Raw genomic sequence first — 18597 nt, forward strand, 5'->3', positions numbered from 1 at the left:
AGAATCCAACAGCATATTAAGAGGATTATTCACCATGAGCAAGTGGGGTTTAGTTCAAGAATGCAAGTAGGTTTCAACATAAGAAAATCAGTCAATGTAATATATCACATTAATAGAATAAAAGGGAAAAATACATTTGACCATCTCAATTGATGCAGAAAAGACATTTGACAATATCCAACACCCTTTCATGGCAAAAACTCTCAGTAAACTAGGAATAGAGGAAAACTTCCTCAACATGATAAAGGATATTTATGAGAAACTCAATGTCATATCATACTCAGTGGTGAAAGACTGAAAGCTTTCCCTCTAAGATCATGGACTTCTCTGGTGGTCCAGTGGTTAAGACTCCATGCTTCCACTTCAGGGGCATGGTTTCGATCCCTGGTCGGGGAAGTTCCACATGCCACGTGGTGTGGCCAAAAAAAAAAAAAAAAAAAGATCAGGAAGACAACTATGCCCACATTCAGCATCATTATGGAAGTTCTAGCCAGAGCTATATGACAAGAAAAATAAAGGGAATCCAAATTGGAAAGGAAGAGGTAAAACTATATTTATTGGCAGATGACACAATACTGAAAATCTTGGAGAATCTCCAAGAAAGCTACTTAAGCTAAAAATTCACAGAGTACAAGATCAACACACATAAAGCAGTTGTATTTCTATACACTAGCAATGAACGATCCAAAAAAGAATTTAAGAAAGCAATCCCATTTACAATACAGTAAGTCCCCTACATACGAATGAGTTCCGTTCTGAGAGTGCTTTCATAAGTCCAATTTGTACATAAGTCCAACAAAATTAGCCTAGGTACCCAACTAACACAATCAGCTATATAGTACTGTACTATATTAGGTTTATAATACTTTTCACACAAATAATACATAAAAAATAAACACAAAAAATAAAGAAAACATTTTTAATCTTACAGTACAGTACCTTGAAAAGTACAGTAGTACAGTACAACAGCTGGCATACAGGGGCTGGCATCAAGTGAACAGGCAAGAAGAGTTACTGACTGGAGGAGGGAAAGGAGGTGGGAGATGGTAGAACTGGATTGTCAGCAATAGGAGATGGAGGGCAAGCTGCAATTTCACTCATGCCTGATGTTGATGGCACAGGTTCTGGTTCCTTGCTGGAGTCAACTCTATCTACTCTCTTGAAAAAGCGATCTAGTGATGTCTGGGTAGCAGCTTTTTTTTTTTTTTTTTTTCTCATCATAGATGACACGGTAGCCCTGGATTGCATTCTGAAAGGCTGCTGAAAACTTTGTGTACTATTCTACGTTTGGGTTCTGTGCCTCCAAAACTAACAGTGTCTCTTCAAATAAAGAAAATCCCCTTGCCATTTCCTGCATCATGAATCTCTTTGGTTCTTAAGTTACTTCTTCTTCCTCTTGTCTCTCTCTCTTCATCCTTTCTCTGGGCCTGCAATTCCATCTTTTCACCTTGCTCCACTTTCTCAATTATTTTCACTTTTGTTTCCATCATTATCACTGGGCGCTTCTTAGCAATACCAGTTACATCACCGCTGCTTTTACGCTTGCTTCCAGACATCCTGAGCTTGAAATAAAAATACTGTACTCTATACAGTACTGTACAGTAAAGTACACAAAAGCACAACCACTTATAGAGGACACACACACGTGATAATGTATGCCAGACACGTGAACTAACTTACGTGACTGGACATGCGAACTCAATTCTCATCTTTGAAAAATTGCAACTTGAAGGTTCATATGTAGGGGACTTGCTGTAGCATCTAAAAGAATTAAATGTTTAAGAATAAATCTAACCAAAGAGGTGAAGATTTGCATGCTAAAAACTACAAAACATTGCTGAAAGAAATTAAAGATCTGAAAAAATGGAAAGATTTCCCATATTCATGAATAGGAAGACTCAACATTGTTAAGATAGCAATACTACCCAAAGTAATCTACAGATACAACACAATCCCTGTCAAATTCTGAATAGCTATTTTTACAGAACAGAAAATCCAATATTCAAATTCATATGGAATTATAAGGGTTGCCAAATAATCAAAACAATCTTAAAAAATGATTAAAGTTGGAGGTCTCATAATTCCTGTCTGAAACTTACTGAAAAGATACAGTAATTAAAATAATACAGTACTGGCATAAGGACAGACATTACACCAATGGAATAGAATGGAGATCCCAGAAATAAACATTCACATATTGAGCAGCTGACTTTCAACAACAGTGTCAAGATTATTCAATAGAGAATAGAGAGTTTCTTCAACAAATGGTGCTTGGAAAGCTGGATAGCTACATGCAGAAGAATGGAGTTGAACTCATACCTTACACCATATACAAAAATTAACTGAAAATGGATCAAGATCTAAACTTAAGAGCTAAAACTATACAACTGTTATAATAAAATATTGGGAAATATCTCATGACATTTGACATGACACCAAAAGCATAAGCAATGAAAGAATAAATAAATAAATTGGACTTCATCAAAATTCTGTGCATTGGAGGATCCTACCAAGAAAGTGTACTGTAAATTTTAAAACCATATTTTCCTGCTGCTCAACATCCCAACAAATAGCCTATGAACACCTTACCCAGATGACCAGATGCACCAGTGTGATAAGGTTTGCCCCTGTCACAAGTTCCCCTTCTTGCCCTCCTCTGACTGTGACCTAGTGACATCCAAACACACCAATAAAATCCCTGGCACCTTTTGCTTGTATACTCACCTTGAACTTGATCTCCAATAAAGGCAGTTGCTCACAGGTTCTCTCTCTCCCTCCCTCTCTCTCTCTCTCTCTGTCTCTCTCAGCTCCCCACTTGCTTGCTGAGTCTGCTCCTTAGGTGCTCCTTCCATGTGACTTTTCATCATGTGGTGACTTTGTCTCTCTAGGACCTGTGAGTATAATAAATGCTGTTTTCCTGAGCCTCTCTTGTGCCCCCTCTGTGGCCACACCTGACTGACCATCACCTAAAAGAACACAGAATAAGTGGCATCATAAAGAGGATGGCTGGGCTTCTCTGTTGGCACAGTGGTTAAGAATCCGCCTGCCAATGCAGGGGACACGGGTTCGAGCCCTGGTCCGGGAAGATCCCACATGCCGCGGAGCAGCTAATCCCATGCATCACAACTACTGAGCCTGCGCTCTAGAGCCCGAGCTCTGAAACAAGAGAAGCCACTGCAATGAGAAGCCTGCAAACTGCAACGAAGAGTAGCCCCCATTCACTGCAACTAGAGAAAGCCTGCACACAACAACGAAGACCCAACACAGTCAAAACTAAAAAAATAAAATAAATACATTTATTTTAAAAAAATAATAAAATAAATAAATAAGTAAATAAATAAATAAACAAACAGGATGGCCTAGTCACCGGCAGTGAGAAGAGATTTAAGATGCCGCTTGACTGCTCTTAGCTTACTAATCAGCTGACCCAGTTGGGCTTTACCATCTGGGAAGGCTTGATGTAGTGTTGGTGTCCCTGTGTTCCTCTTTGCACTACAAATTTGCATTGCCTTTTTTGGGTACTGTCGAGTCTCCCCACCCTATATTGTGGATCTCCTTCTCCTAGAACACCCTGAGATTTCACTTCTAGCCAGCTCTGACTTGTTAATAGAGGGAGAAAGTGTCTCTTAGTGCTTTAATAGACAAACTAGCACAATCAGCTAAAAATATTAGGAAGGTTCCATCAGGATAGAGGGTGAGAATGGAAGGGTGACTTCCCTATTCCCAGTAAAGTCTCACTGGATATCAGATGCAGACTATTAGCTGATTCATGGGCAGACAAAGATGGCATCAAGTCGGGGGAGCTTCCTCATGTTTAAGTTCCTTCCTCGTGTTCATGTTTCTCAAGTTCCTCCCCAATCCTAAGCAGTGAAGGAACATCCCCTTCAAGTCAATTCTATCATGGTGCTTGCTAAGGGTTGATGCTGGGGCCACCCCTTCTCTGCTGCATACCTTGCTGCTGTTGCTTTTAATCTCTCTATCCCATGAGGTATGGAAGGCCCTATCCCTGGAGATCAGTAGCTCAGGATCAGATGGCTAGGATGGGGACAGGGGCATTTGATTCTGGCACCTCCCAACATGCTAGAGGAGGTTACCAAATACTCAAGAAACGTAAAACTTCTTTGCATCTCTATTAGTGCTGCTGCATATCAGCATGCCAAGATCCTTCTGCTCCACTCCCAAGGTCTAATAGCTCTCCCCAGGGAAGCCTTGGCTATCATATCTCCCCTAGATGCAGACCCAACCCAGCTGGGACACCCTAGAGCGGGAGGCTGCTGCCTGTGAGGGGGATCATGGGAAGGGAGCATTTAAGGTCTTTCTTGTCACAACCCAGCAGGTCAAGAGCATGGGAAATTGTGAGAAATTAGAAACTGAAATTTGTAATTTGATGAGACTAGAAATTCAAATTATTCTCAAAGATTTTTTTTTCAGAGAGATGAAGAGAAGGGAGAAAACTGGTCACTGAGAGTGTTTAATATGGGCTTGGAGCACCTGCCTTGGGCTGCAGAGATTAACCACCATCATTACTAAAGATTCTAAAATGCATAATTTTCTTAGAGATTCTTTGTCTCTTGGAGCTCAATTCTTACAAGATATTTAGGTCTGAAGGTACCCAGGGAGTATAGAGGGCATTCTCAAATCCAGGGAAAGTATGATAAACAGGCCAAAGCTTTTGAGGAGGTTATAGAAGCTTCAGACCCTTCGGTATTCCAAAGTCTTTCCACTGCTGACTTGGATTTTCATGTCTTGGCGGCAAGCTCACCCCTCCTTTGCAATCATTGCTGCTAAGGCAAATGCCCAATGGAAAACTATGGTGGAGGTCTGCATGCTCTTTGCAAAACTGGTATGGTTCAGTGGGTCTATCATTTCTTTGAACATTCAGACAAGGAAGATCCTCAGCACATTTCTAAATCAGAGGCAGCCCCCTTTGACACAGAGTCTGTGGAATAGTTTCTTGCAGGGCACCCCTCCCAGCTACCAGGTGGAGTTGTTTAATCTCATTGGCATTTCCCACACCATATGGGAAACCATGAATGGAATTTATCTTCTGGCTCTCCAGGAGGGCTCAACCCACCCTGACTCACAAATTCTGATCTGTTAAACTCCACCTCCTGGAGCAACAGGAACCCTGCCCCTCACCACCACCCCCCACCTAAACCAATTTGCCTGCTATTTGTTTTCTGACTCACTGACTCCCCCTACAGCCTCTGAGCAATCAAATTCTCTCTATTTATTGGCAATTGAATAGGGTGAGCCTCATGAAGTAAGTACTAGACAGGTCACCTCCAAATCACAACTAAAGGAGATTGCGTTAAAAGGATCTCATCATTTGCCCACATATCTGGTGGCCAAGGGAACCTAAGATGTGTCCAGCCAATACCCAGACCTCTGAAACTGGCAATTGCTGCAAACTCTTCAATAGGGATTTGGCCATTCCCAGGCCACGTCCCACCACCTTGGGGTAATTGCCCATATATGACTCTGGTGGTTAATCAGAACTCTAAAAATAAAGAATATTTTCTAGCTTTACCAGATATAGAAACTCAAGTTACCATCGTTCCAGGCAACTCACCCAAATTTAAAGGAGGTACCTCTTTTAATCTGCAGGGTAATGTGGGTAAAACCATTCATGGCAAGAACAGATTCCTCTAGATGTCACTATTGGAACAATTCTTTCTTAAACAGCTTTCTTAAACATCTTGGTGGCTCTCTTGGCTTTGAATTTTCCTATTGTAAGCATAAATGTTACTGCATGCCAGGTGCAACACTGGAACAAACCAAAGTCCCTGACCCTACTAGTCAGATTTGCAGTGAGACCCTGTGGGGCTGCCCCTGACAGTAAAGGTAGTGAACATGACACAAAATCCCATGACAAGACACTGTTGGCCTTCTACCTATTTGTCAAGATTTACTAAAAGAAGGGAGCGATTATTTCCACTATTTCTCCTTTCAATAGTTCTCTTTGGCCAGTCTTAAAGGCTTCCACCAACTGGTTGTGCTTAACTATTAATTATCGAAATTTCAGTGTTCAGGTTCCACTCATTAAGGCTCCAATACCTAACATAATCAAATTAATTAAAGATATGCAAAGGTCATCTGGCTACTATTTCACTATGGCGTACCTGACCAATATGTTTTATTCAGTGCCTATTGCCAATCAGTCAGTCTCAGTTTGCCTTTGCCATTTATTTATTTATTTATTTGTAAATTTATTTACTTATTTATTTATTTTTGGCTGCATTGGGTCTTTGTTGCTGTGCACGGGCTTTCTCTAGTTGTGTTGAGCGGGGGCTACTCTTCACTGCGGTGTGTGGGCTTCTCATTGTGGTGGCTTCTCTTGTTGTGGAGCACGGGCTCTAGGTGCACAGTCTTCAGTAGTTGTGGCACGCGGGTTCAGTAGTTGTGGCTTGCAGGCTCTAGAGCGCAGGCTCAGTAGTTGTGGTGCACAGGCTTAGTTGCTCCATGGCATGTGGGATCTTCCCAGACCAAGGATGAAACCTGTGTCCCCTGCACTGGCAGGTGGATTCTTAACCACTGCACCACAGGGAAGTCCCTGCCTTTGTCTTTGAAGGAACCCATTATACGTTTACCCTGCTGTTCATGGGTTATTTAAACCTAACCATTACCCATGATTTGTGCCTTCAGGACCTGGACATGATTCCCTTCAAGACTTCTCTTTGCTGGCTCTACATAGATAATATCCTGATACAGGGTCCCCTTTAAGGAGAATTTACATGCACTTACATATCATTTCCAAAAACAGGGTTGGGCAATAGCTCCACACAAAATCCAAGGCCTGGTGACCTCAGTTTAATTCTTGGACATAATCTGGTCTTCTGATGGTCACCAAATCCCTACTATAGTAAACATCAGCTTTTAGAGCTCAGCCTGCCCCAGATGCCTTGCTAAGTCTGTTAGACCTCTTCATGTCTGGAAACATCACATTCTATGCCTTTCAATTTTAATTCTGCCTATTTACCAGTTCCCTCAGAAGTTGACCATCTTCCATTGTGGGGAGCACCAGCAAGGGACATGGGAATTAACTCAGCAGACCATACCACAAGCCAGGCCACTGGTTCCCCCAAACTGATTTTGTACTTGAGCCATTGATCACCCCTGACTGTGCTTTCTGGAGACTCTGTGAACTAAGCATGGTCCAAAGTGCTCTTAATGGGCTTTTGAAGCTGAAGGCTGCCATCATCCACTGCCTGATACAAACCTTTAGAGAGCCAAATATTAGCTGTCTACTGGGCACTGATAGATACTGAGGCTCTCACTGTCCCAACCCAGATTTCTATCCTGTCATGAGTGAGAGATTCTTCCCAGGAGTGGCTTGGCATGACCATGGAAACTACTTTGCTTAAGAGGAAAAGGAACCTTCAGTAATTGGTTAAACCTTACAAACAGGGTCTTTCTAAGTTACAGGAGTATGTGGCTTCCCCCAAGCTCAGCACCTTGCCCATGGACCTGGAGACAGCGATGGTGTCCCCATTGCCTCATCCTCTGGCAAAATGGGGAGCCCCTTGTGACCAAATGTCTGACACGGAAAGGAAGTTGGTGTTCACTGATGGCAGCACCACCAATGTATGCAATGCTGTCCACTGGAGTGCTACAACCTATCATCCGGCCTCAAGTGACTAGGGATGATATCCTTGGGCCTGCCCAGCTTACACTACAGGATGCCCTTTGCTAGGTAGATTCCCTATGTCTGGATTTTTATTGCTTCATGAGTGGTTGCAAACGGCCTTGTGGTCTGATCAGGCCAATAGCAGAAAGATGATCTCCCAGCACTCCTGAGGCTGGCACCCCAAAGCCTACATACATACATACCACATGTGCATACCTACATGCACACATACCACTCCCATTAACACCTCTGCTCCCTGTCTCCACTCACTTATATCAACTACCACACCACCCTGGATGCAAATCAAAACCTCTAACTCATATGTACAGGCCACTGAAGTTTCAGTCATGACACAAGCCCTTTAAAATTGTTGGGCCTGCCACTAAGTCCCTCTAGAGATGGGACCCCACCTTAATGTCCTCCTCAGCAACACCATGCTAGACTAAGTTCTATCATGACTTCCAAGGAAAGCCCATAGTCACTTAAACACACCTGCCTTCATTCCTAACTCTACTCACCTGGGACAGCTGCACATGATAGTCAAGTCATCCCCACAGTCTTACCAATTTTACTGAGGAGTCAACTGCACTTGGCCACTTCCCCATGCTGAGGCTTTTACCCTTCTTATGATAACATCCTCAAGGATACATTGTGCTCTAAATAATGGCACCTTCCAGTTATATTGTGGTCCAAACTCACAGGCATAGCACCTTATGTATTTTTTCTTTGCCAACTTCCCCACAGGTTTTCCCTAATGAAACCATACCCTAGTGTGCAATGATTACATAGGGGATTCCTCTATTTCCTTGTCCACTGGGTACCTCCTTGTTTCTATCAACCCAAGGACACCAGGCAAAATGGGTTATATTTATCCCTATCTTAATAGTACTTGCCATAGCTATAGGATCTGCCAGAATTGGCATCAGAACAGCAGTCTTTGTCGAAAAAAATCAAATTATAACTGCAAACTAGGACCTTTCAGTTGACTTTTCAGTAATATTAAAAGGCTGGTCAAAACATTGTCCCTTTTACAACTAGTCCATTAGTCTCTAGCCCAGGTGGTAATGGATAACAGACTGGCTCTTGTCTTTTTACTAGCCAGTGAAGGAGGGGTTTGTGCCATTCAGGATACCTCCTGTTGTATGAATAAGTCTGGACAGGTACAGACCAAGTTATGAGGAATGGCCAAGAGGTAAAGATTTTTTATAATATAACCAACATCTTCCAACAGATTTCCTTAATCCAGAGGTGCCTGGATTTCGCCCACAAAGTATGGTGCCTGGATGTGAACTGGGTACCAAACCTTCATAATATGCCTAATAGAACTCTTCTTAGTTGTCACCTTTATCAAAATTTGCCTTCAGTGGCTAAGTCAAGCTGCTCCATTCACCTTTAACATCTCCAGAAGCCAGGGGGCAAGCATTATCCATTCTGATTCCCAATTAGAATTGTCAGTGACGTTGAGCCCCACAGGGTCAACTGTATTGTAAATTTTATTTTTTTAATTAATTAATTTTATTTATTTATTTTTGGCTGCGCTGGGTCTTCATTGCTGCACTCGGGCTTTCTCTAGTTGCGGTGAGCAGGGGCTACTCTTGGCTGCAGCGCGCGGGCTTCTCATCGCGGTGGCTTCTCGTGTTGCGGAGCATGAGCTTTAGGCGTCTGGGCTTCAGTAGGTGTGGCACGTGGGCTCAGTAGTTGTGGCTCGCGGGGTCTAGAGCACAGGCTCAGTAGCTGTGGTGCACGGGTTTAGTTGCTCCGTGGCATGTGGGATCTTTCCAGACCAGGGCTTGAACCAGTGTCCCCTGCACTGGCAGGCGGATTCTTAACCACTGTACCACCAGGGAAGCCCCAACTGTATTGTAAATTTTAAAACTTCATTTTTTCCTGCTGCCTCAACATCTCCACAATTAGGCTCTGAGCACCCTGCCCAGGTGAGCAAATATGATAGGGTTGGACCTTGCCACAAGTTCCCCTTCTTCTATCTGTCACCTACTGACATTGAAACACACCAATGAAATCCCCTGGCACTTTTTGCTTGTGTACTCCACCCTAACCCCCGATAAAAGCACTTGCTCACAGGTTCTCTCTCTCTCTATTTCCTCCCTATCTTCTTGTTGAGTCCTCTCCCTCAGCACTTCTCCCTGTGACCTCTTAGCATGTTGTGCCTCTGCCTCTTTAGGACCTATGAGTATAGCAAACTTTGTTTCCCTGAGTCTCTCCTGTGTTCCCTCTTGTTGCTGCACCTGACTCACCATCACCTAAAAGAATATGGAACAGGAAACTGGTTTAAGATTTTGGTAGAGGAAGCCCTGAATTCACCTATTCCCACAGACATAAGAAATTTAGAGCTACATGTGGAATAATTATCCTCTGAAAAGGACCTGAGAACTAGATGAACAGCATATCCACAGCAAAAGATAAAAGAGATGCATCAAAATGGGTAGGAGAGGCAGAGACTTGGTCTTGCCCAGGACCCAACCCCTGGCATAGTATTACGATTGGGGAAGAATTCCCAAAATACAAAATATTCTGGAGAGAAGTGAAGGGACTGTGCCCTACCATAGACATGAACCCCAACTCGTGGATCTGGCACCAGAAAGACAACCCCCCCAAATATCTGTCTTTGAAAATTAACAGGATTTAATTAAGTCTAGGAACTACTAAATGGTTCACGTGCAGACCCACTCATCCTGAGATCTAGTGCAAAAACAACAGTCTAAATATCACCTAGATCATAAGTGAGGGAGACCTACTCGCTAATCCTAAAGCAGCTGCCAGAGAGACAGGAACTTGCCATGACACAGAAGCACAACTGCAAACCATTTTTGTGCCCTCTCTGTAGCCTACTACCACCTGTGGGCATGCTCTGCACCCCACCGACCCCACACAACAGCTACCCCTCAAGGAGGACAGGCAAGCACATGGTGCCCTACCATATCTGAGCAGCAGCTGCATGCAACCAGGCTGGGCAAGTGTCCTGAGCCCCATCACCCTACACAGCAGCCACACCACAGCCAGGCGAAGGCCCCAAGCCCTGCCCTTCCCATGCACCAGCCATGCCACAACTGGGCCAAGGGAATGCCTTGAGCCCTGTTCACCCTATGCTGTATCTATGCCACAGCTGTACCAGGTGAACACATCACACCCCACCCTCCCTGTGCAGTAGCTGCAGCCCTGCCATAGTTGGCAGGGGAATACAGCCGTGTAAGAAATGCCTCTTGAGCATCTGGCTCTGGAGGCCAGAGGAGATTGTGCTTCTGGGCTCCATTGATCATCTCCTATACAAAACCACTCCTTCAAGACTGGGAGAGGTAGCTGTTTTGCCTAATATATATAGACAAACACAGTCAGGAAAAATAAGAAGACAAAGGGGTATGTTCCAAACCAAAGAATAAGACAGATCCCCAGCAAAGGACCTTAATAAAAGAAGATAGGTGGGGGGGGTGATAAATTGGGAGATTGAGATTGACATATACACACTGCTATATATAAAATAGGTAACTAATAAGGACCTACTGTATAGCACAGTAGTGACCTATATGGGAAAATAATCTTAAAAAAGAGTGGATATATGTATATCTATAACTGATTCACTTTGTTGTACAGCAGAAAGCAACACAACATTATAAATCAACTATACTACAATAAAATTTTTTAAAAATAATGAAAATAAAAACTAAACTTTTAAAAAAGAGATAAGCAACCTATCTGATAAAGAGTTCAAAGTAATGGTCATAAAGATGCTCACTGATCTCAGGACAAAAAGGGATGAAAAAAGTTAGAACTTAAACAAAGAAATTAAAACAATAAGAAAGTACCAAACAAAGCTTATAATGATTAAAAAATACACTGGGGGTTTCGACAGCAGAATGGATGAAGTAGGAGCACAAATCAGCTAACTGGATGACAAAGCAATAGATCTCACCCAGACAGAGCAGCAATATTAAAGAATTTTTTAAAGTGAGGACAACTTAGGGGATCCCTGGGACAACATCAAACAGAATAACATTTGTATCATAGGGGTCCCAGGAGGATAAGAGTGAGAGAGAGAAAGGAGCAGAAAAATTATTTGAAGAAATTATGGATGAAAAGTTCCCTAATCTGGGAAAAGAGAGAGACATCCATATTCAAGAAGCCCAGAGAGTTCCAAATAAGATGAACCAAAGAGAATCACACCAAGGCACATTATAATTAAGATGGTAAAAGTTAAGGATAAAGACAGAATTTTAAAAGCAGCTAGAGAAAAAAAACAATGTATTACAAGGGAAACCCCATGAGGCTATCAGCAGATTTTTCAGTAGAAATTCTGCAGGCCAGAGAGGAGTGCTGCATTCCTCTCTGGATATATTCAGAGTGCTGAAAGAAAAAAAAAATCCAGCCCATAATTCTCTACCCAGTAAGGTTATCATTCAGAATTGAAGGAGAGATTAAGAGTTTTCCAGACAGACAAAAGCTAAAAGAAATCATCACCACTCAACCAGCCTTACAAGAAATGTTAAAAAGACTTCTCTAAGTTGAAAAGAAGATACACTAATTAACAATAAGAAAACATACAAAAGTAATACTCTCACTGGAAAAAGTCAATAAAAAGTAAAAGTAGTGGATCAATCACTTATAAAGCAAGTATGAAGGTCAAAAGATAAAAGCAGTAAAATTAAAATTGTAATAATTAGTTTAAGGTATGCATAAAATAAAAATATGTAAAATATGTCATCAAAATATAAAATCTGGGTGGAAGAGTAAAAATGTAAAGCTTTTGGAATGTGTTCAAATATAAAATGCTATCAAAATTTTTTAAATATTGTATGCATAGGATGTTATTTATGAAACACTTGGTAACCACAAAGAAAAAACTTACAGTAAATACACAAAAGAAAATGAGAAAGGAATCTAAACATAACACCAAAGAAAGTGATCAAACCACAAGGAAGAGAGAAAGAGAAGAAAGGAACAGAGAGGAACTACATAAACAGCTGGAAAATAATGAACAGAATGGCAATAAGTACATGCCTATCAATAATTACTTTAAATGCAAATGAACTAAATTTGCTAATCAAAAGACATAAAGTGGCTGAATGGATTATAAAAATAAGACCCATCTATATTCTGCCTACAAGAGACTCACCACAGAAGTCAGGACACACACGGACTGTGAAAGGCAGGAAAAAGATATTCCATGCAAACGGAAATGTAAAGAAACCTGGAATAGTTACATCAGACAAAATAGGCTTTAAAACAAAGACCATAATAAAAGACAAAGAAGGGCACTAAGTAATGGTAAAGAGGCCAATAAAGCAAAATATATATAATATTTATAAATATATATGTACCCAATGTAGGATCACCAAAAGATATAAAGTAAATATTAATGGACCAAAAAACAATAAAATAGTAGTAGGGGACTTTAAACACCCCACTAACAGTAATGGATAGATCATCCAGACAAAAAAATCCATAAGGAAATATCAGCCTTAAGTGACACATTAGACCAAATGAAGTTAATAGACCTATACATAATTCCATCCAAAGCCATCAGAATACATATTCTTCTCAAGAACACACAGAACATTCTTCAGAATAGATCATATGTTGGGCCACAAAACAAGTCTCCATAAATTCAAGAAAACTGAAATCCTACTAAGTATCTTCTCTGACCACAATGGTATAAAAATAGAAGTCAGTTACAATGAGAAATATGGAAAAACCACAAAAATATGGAGATTAAATGACATGCTACTGAACAACCAATATCAAAAAAATCAATGAAGAAAATTTAAAATAACTTAAGACAAATGAAAACAGAAATACTACATACTACAACGAAAGAGGTTGTAGAAGAAAGGAAATAATAAAGATGAGAGCAGAAATAGATGAAATAGAGACTAAAAAGACAATGGAAAACATTAAAGAAACTAAGAGCTGGTTCTTTGAAAAGATAAACAAAATAACAAACCTTTGGCTAGACAAAGCAAGAAAAAAAGAGAAGGGTCAAATAAATAAAATCAGAAATGAAAGGAGAAATTACAACTGATACCACAGGAATAAAAAGTATCATAAGAAATTACAACAAACAATTATACACCAAGAAATTGCACAACCTGAATAAATGGACAAGTTCCTAGAAACAAAATCTTCCAAGACTGAATCATAAAGAAATAGAGAACCTGATAGACTGGTTACTAGTAAGGAGATCAAATCAGTAATTAAAAATACCCCCCAAAACAAAAGTCCAGGACCAGATGGCTTCACTGGTGAATTCTTCCAAATACTCAAAACATCCTTCTCAAACTCTTCCAAACAATTGATGAGAAGGGATAAATTCCAAACATATATTATGAGGCCAGTGTTAGCCTGATACCAAAACCAAACAAGGATACTATAAAAAAAAGAAACTTACAAGCCAAAATCCTTGATGAACATACATGCAGAAATCCTCCACAAAATATTAGGAAACTGAATTAAACAATATATTAAAAGGACCATAAGTCATGATCAAGTGGGATTTATTCCTAGGACACAAAGATGCCTTAACATCCACAAATAAATCAACATGATACACCATATTAACAAAATGGAGAATAAAAATCAAATGATCATCTCAATAGATGCAGAAAAATCATTCTATAAAATTCAACATCATTTATGATAAAAACTCTCAACTAAATGCATATACCTCAACATAATAAAGCTATATATGACAAACCCACAGCTAACATCATACTCAATGGTAAAAAGCTGAAAGCATTTCCTCTAAGATCAGGAACAAAACAAGGATGCTCACACTGGCTACTTTTATTCAACATAGTATTAGAAGTCCTAATCACAGCAATTAGTCAAGGAAAAGAAATGAAAGACATCTAAATCAGAAAGAAACAAGTAAAACTGTCTCTGTTTGTAGACATGATACTATATATAGAAAACCCTAAAGATTCCACAAAAAACACGGTTAAAACTAGTAAATTCAGTAAATTTGCAGGTTACAAAATCAATATACATAAATCTGTGATGTTTCTATACATTATCAACAAACTATCAGAAAGAGAAATTAATAAAACAATCCCATTTACAATTGCACCAAAAAAGAATGAAATACCTAGAAATAAATTTAACCAAGGAAGTGAAGACCCATAGACTGAAAACTATAAGATACTGATGAAAGAAACTGAAGAAGACATGAAAAATGGAAAGATATTCTGTGCCCATGGATTGGAAGAATTAATACTGTGAAAATATCCATACTACCCAAAGAGATCTACAGATACAATGAAATCCCTATCTAAATTCCAATGGTATATTTCATAGAACTAGAACAAATTATTCTAAAATTCATATGAAAACACAAAAGACCCTGAATAGCCAAAACAATCTTGAGGCAAAAAAACCCAAAAAAACACACAGCTGATGGTACCACACTGCCTGATTTCAAAGTATACTACAAATCTATAGTAATCAAAAGAGTATGGTACTGGCACAAAAACAGACACATAGATCAACAGAACAGAAGTAAACCCACACATATATAGACAATTAATCTATGATAAAGGAGCAAAGAACATACAATAGGGAAAGGACAATTTTTTCAATAAATGGTGTTGGGAAAACTCCACAGCTGCATACAAGAGAATGGAACTAGACCACTAGCTTACACCATACACAACAATTAACTTGAAGTGGATTGATGACTTGAATGTAAGCCTAGAAACCATATAATTCCGAGAAGAAAAGATAGGTGGTAAACTCGCTGGCATCAGTCTTAGCAATGTTTTTGTGGATCTGACCTCAAAGGCAAGGGAAACAAAAACAGAAATAAACAAATGGGATTACATCAAATTAAAAAACTTTTACAAAGTGAAGGAAACCATCAACAATACAAAAAGGTCACCTACTGAATGGAAGAAGATATTTGCAAACAATATATCTGATAAGAGGTTAATATTCAAAATATAAAAAGGACTCATACAGCTCAACATCAAAACAAACAAACAACCCAATTATAAAATGGGCAGAGGACCTGAATAGGCATTTTTCCAAAGAAGACACACAGATGGCCCACAGGCACATGAAAAGATGCTCAACATCACTAATCATCAGGGAAACACAAAGCAAAACCACAATGAGATTTCACCTCACACTCATTAGAATGGCTATTATCAAAAAGACTACAAATAAGTATTGGAGAGGTTGTGGAGAAAAGGTAACTCTCATATGCTGTTGGTGGGAATATAAAATGGTACAGCCACTTTGGAAAATGGTGTGGAGATTCCTCAAAAAAATGAGAAATAGAACTACCATATAATCCAGCAGTTCCACTTCTGGGTATTTATCCAAAGAATATGAAAACACTAATTTAAAAAGATATATGCACCCTTATGTTTATCACAGTATTATTTACAATAGCCAAGACATGGAAACCACCTAAGTGTTCATCAGTGAATGAATGGATAAAGAAGATGGGGTGTATATATATATAATGGAATACTACTCAGCCATCAAAAAGAGTGAAATCCCACCATTTGTGACAACATGAATGGACCTTAAGGGTGTTATGCTAAGTAAAGTAAGTCAGAGGGAGAAAGGCAGATACCATATGATCACTCACACTTGGAATCTGAAAAACAAAACATAAAAACAAAATAAACAAAAATAATAAACTCAAATTCACAGATACAGAGCACAAATTAGTGTTTATCAGAGAGGAAGAGCATTTGGGCAAAATGGGTGAAGGGAGTCAAGAGTATGGTGATGGATGGTAACTAGACTTGTGGTGATGATCACTGTTACGTATGCAGATGTTAAACTATCATGCTGTACACCTGGAAGTTATATAATAAAAAATGGTCAAAATGGTAAGTTTTATGACATGTGTATATAGCCACAATAATAACACTTACAAATAAAAATAAAATGATACAGAACAAAAATTTAAAAGGCAACTTACTCAATGGAAGAAAATATTGGTAAGTCATCTATCTATTAAGGGACTGATATCCAGAATATATAAAAAAAACTCCTAGAACTCAATTTTTAAAAATCCAATTCAAAAATGGGCAAAGGACTTGAATAGACATTTGTCCAAAGAAGTTATACAAATGATTGATAAACACATGAAAAGATGTTCAGCATCCTTAATCATTAGGGAAATGAAAATAATAACCACAATGAGATACAATTTAACACACGTGAAGGTGACTATAATTTTAAAAAATTGGAATGTAACAAGTGTTGGCCAGGATGTGCAGTAATTGTAACCCACATACATTTCTGGTGATAGTGTAAAATCGTGTATCTGCTGTTAAAAACAAGTTAGATATTCCTCAAAAAGTTAAATTTAAAATTACCAGAGAATTGAAAACAGGGGTTCAAACAAAAAGTTATACATAAATGTTCATAGCAGCATTATTCGCAATAGCCAAAAAGTGAAAACAACCCAGATGTCCATCAACAGAAGAGGGCATAAACAAAATGTGGTATATCCATTCAATAGAACATTATTCAGCCATAAAAAGAAATGAAGTACTGATACATGCTACAATGGATATGAACTTAGAAAACATTATGCTATGTAAAAGAAGCCAGACACAAAAGGTAATATATTATGATTGCATTCATATGAAATATCCAAAATAGGTAAATCCGTAGAGGCACGCATTAGTGATTGTCAGGAGCTCAGGTGACGGGGAATGAAAAGTGACTGCTAATGAGCATGGGTTTCTTTTGGGATCATAAAAATGTTTTGGAACTAGATAGAGGTAATGTTGCACAACATTGTGAATGTACTAAATGACACTGAATTGTACACTTTAAATGGTTAATTTATGTTACATAAATTTCACCTCAATTAAAAAATAGCCAAAAAAGTAACATTCCTAGAAATACACCTAACAAAGATGTGCAAGATCTTTAAGAAGAGAATTGTAAAATTTTATAACAACATATCAAAGACAATATGAGTAAATAAAGATATATAACATTTTTCATGAGTAGAAATACATAACACCATAACAATGCAAATACTCCACAAACTATAGATTCAGTGAAATTCTGATTTAAAACCAAAGTTTTAAAATGAAATTTGTAAAACAAATCTAAAATTCAATTCACACAAGGTATATACTGTGACCAAAATAGAATTGAGAAACCAATAATAGAAAGAAACCTGGAAAAATCTCCAAATAATTGAAAACTAAATAGTACAATTCTAAATTACCCATTGGTGAAAGAAGAAATCAAAAGGGAAATTGGAAGGTATTCAAAAATTTTTTTAATTGAAGTACAGTTGATTTACAATGTTGTATTAGCTTCAGGTGTACAGTAAAGTGACTCAGTTCTGTGTTATATATATTCTTTTCCAAATTTTTTTCCATTGTAGGTTAATACAAGATATTGAATATAGTTTCCTGTGCTATACAGTAGGTCCTTGGAGTCTATCTATTTTATAGATAGAAGTGTGTATCTGTTGATCCCAAACTCCTAATTTATCCCTCACCACCCTTTCCTCCTTGGTAACCATAAGTTTATTTTCTGTCTGTGAGTCTATTTCTGTTCTGTAAATAAGTTCATGTGTATCATTTTTTCAATTCCACATATGAGTAATATCCTATGGTATTCGTTTCTCTTTCTGACTGACTTCATTTAGTATGATCATCTCTAGGCCCATCCATGTTGCTGTAAATGGCATTATTTCATTCTTTTTTATGGCTGAGTAATGTTCTCTCGATAGATAGATAGATAGATAGATAGATAGATAGATAGATAGATAGATATAGATAGATATAGATATAGATATATGTATTCTTTTTCATATTCTTTTCCTTTATGGTTTATTACAGGGTATTGAATATAGTTCACTGTACTATACAGTAGGACCTTGTTTATCTATTTTATATCTAGTAGTTTGTATCTGCTAATCCCAAACTCTTAATTTATCCCTCCCCCCCTTCCCCTTTGGTAATCATAGGTTTGTTTTC

The sequence above is a fragment of the Balaenoptera borealis genome (genome assembly GCF_965194805.1).
Source record: "Balaenoptera borealis genome assembly, chromosome: 1".
NCBI lineage: Eukaryota > Metazoa > Chordata > Mammalia > Artiodactyla > Balaenopteridae > Balaenoptera > Balaenoptera borealis.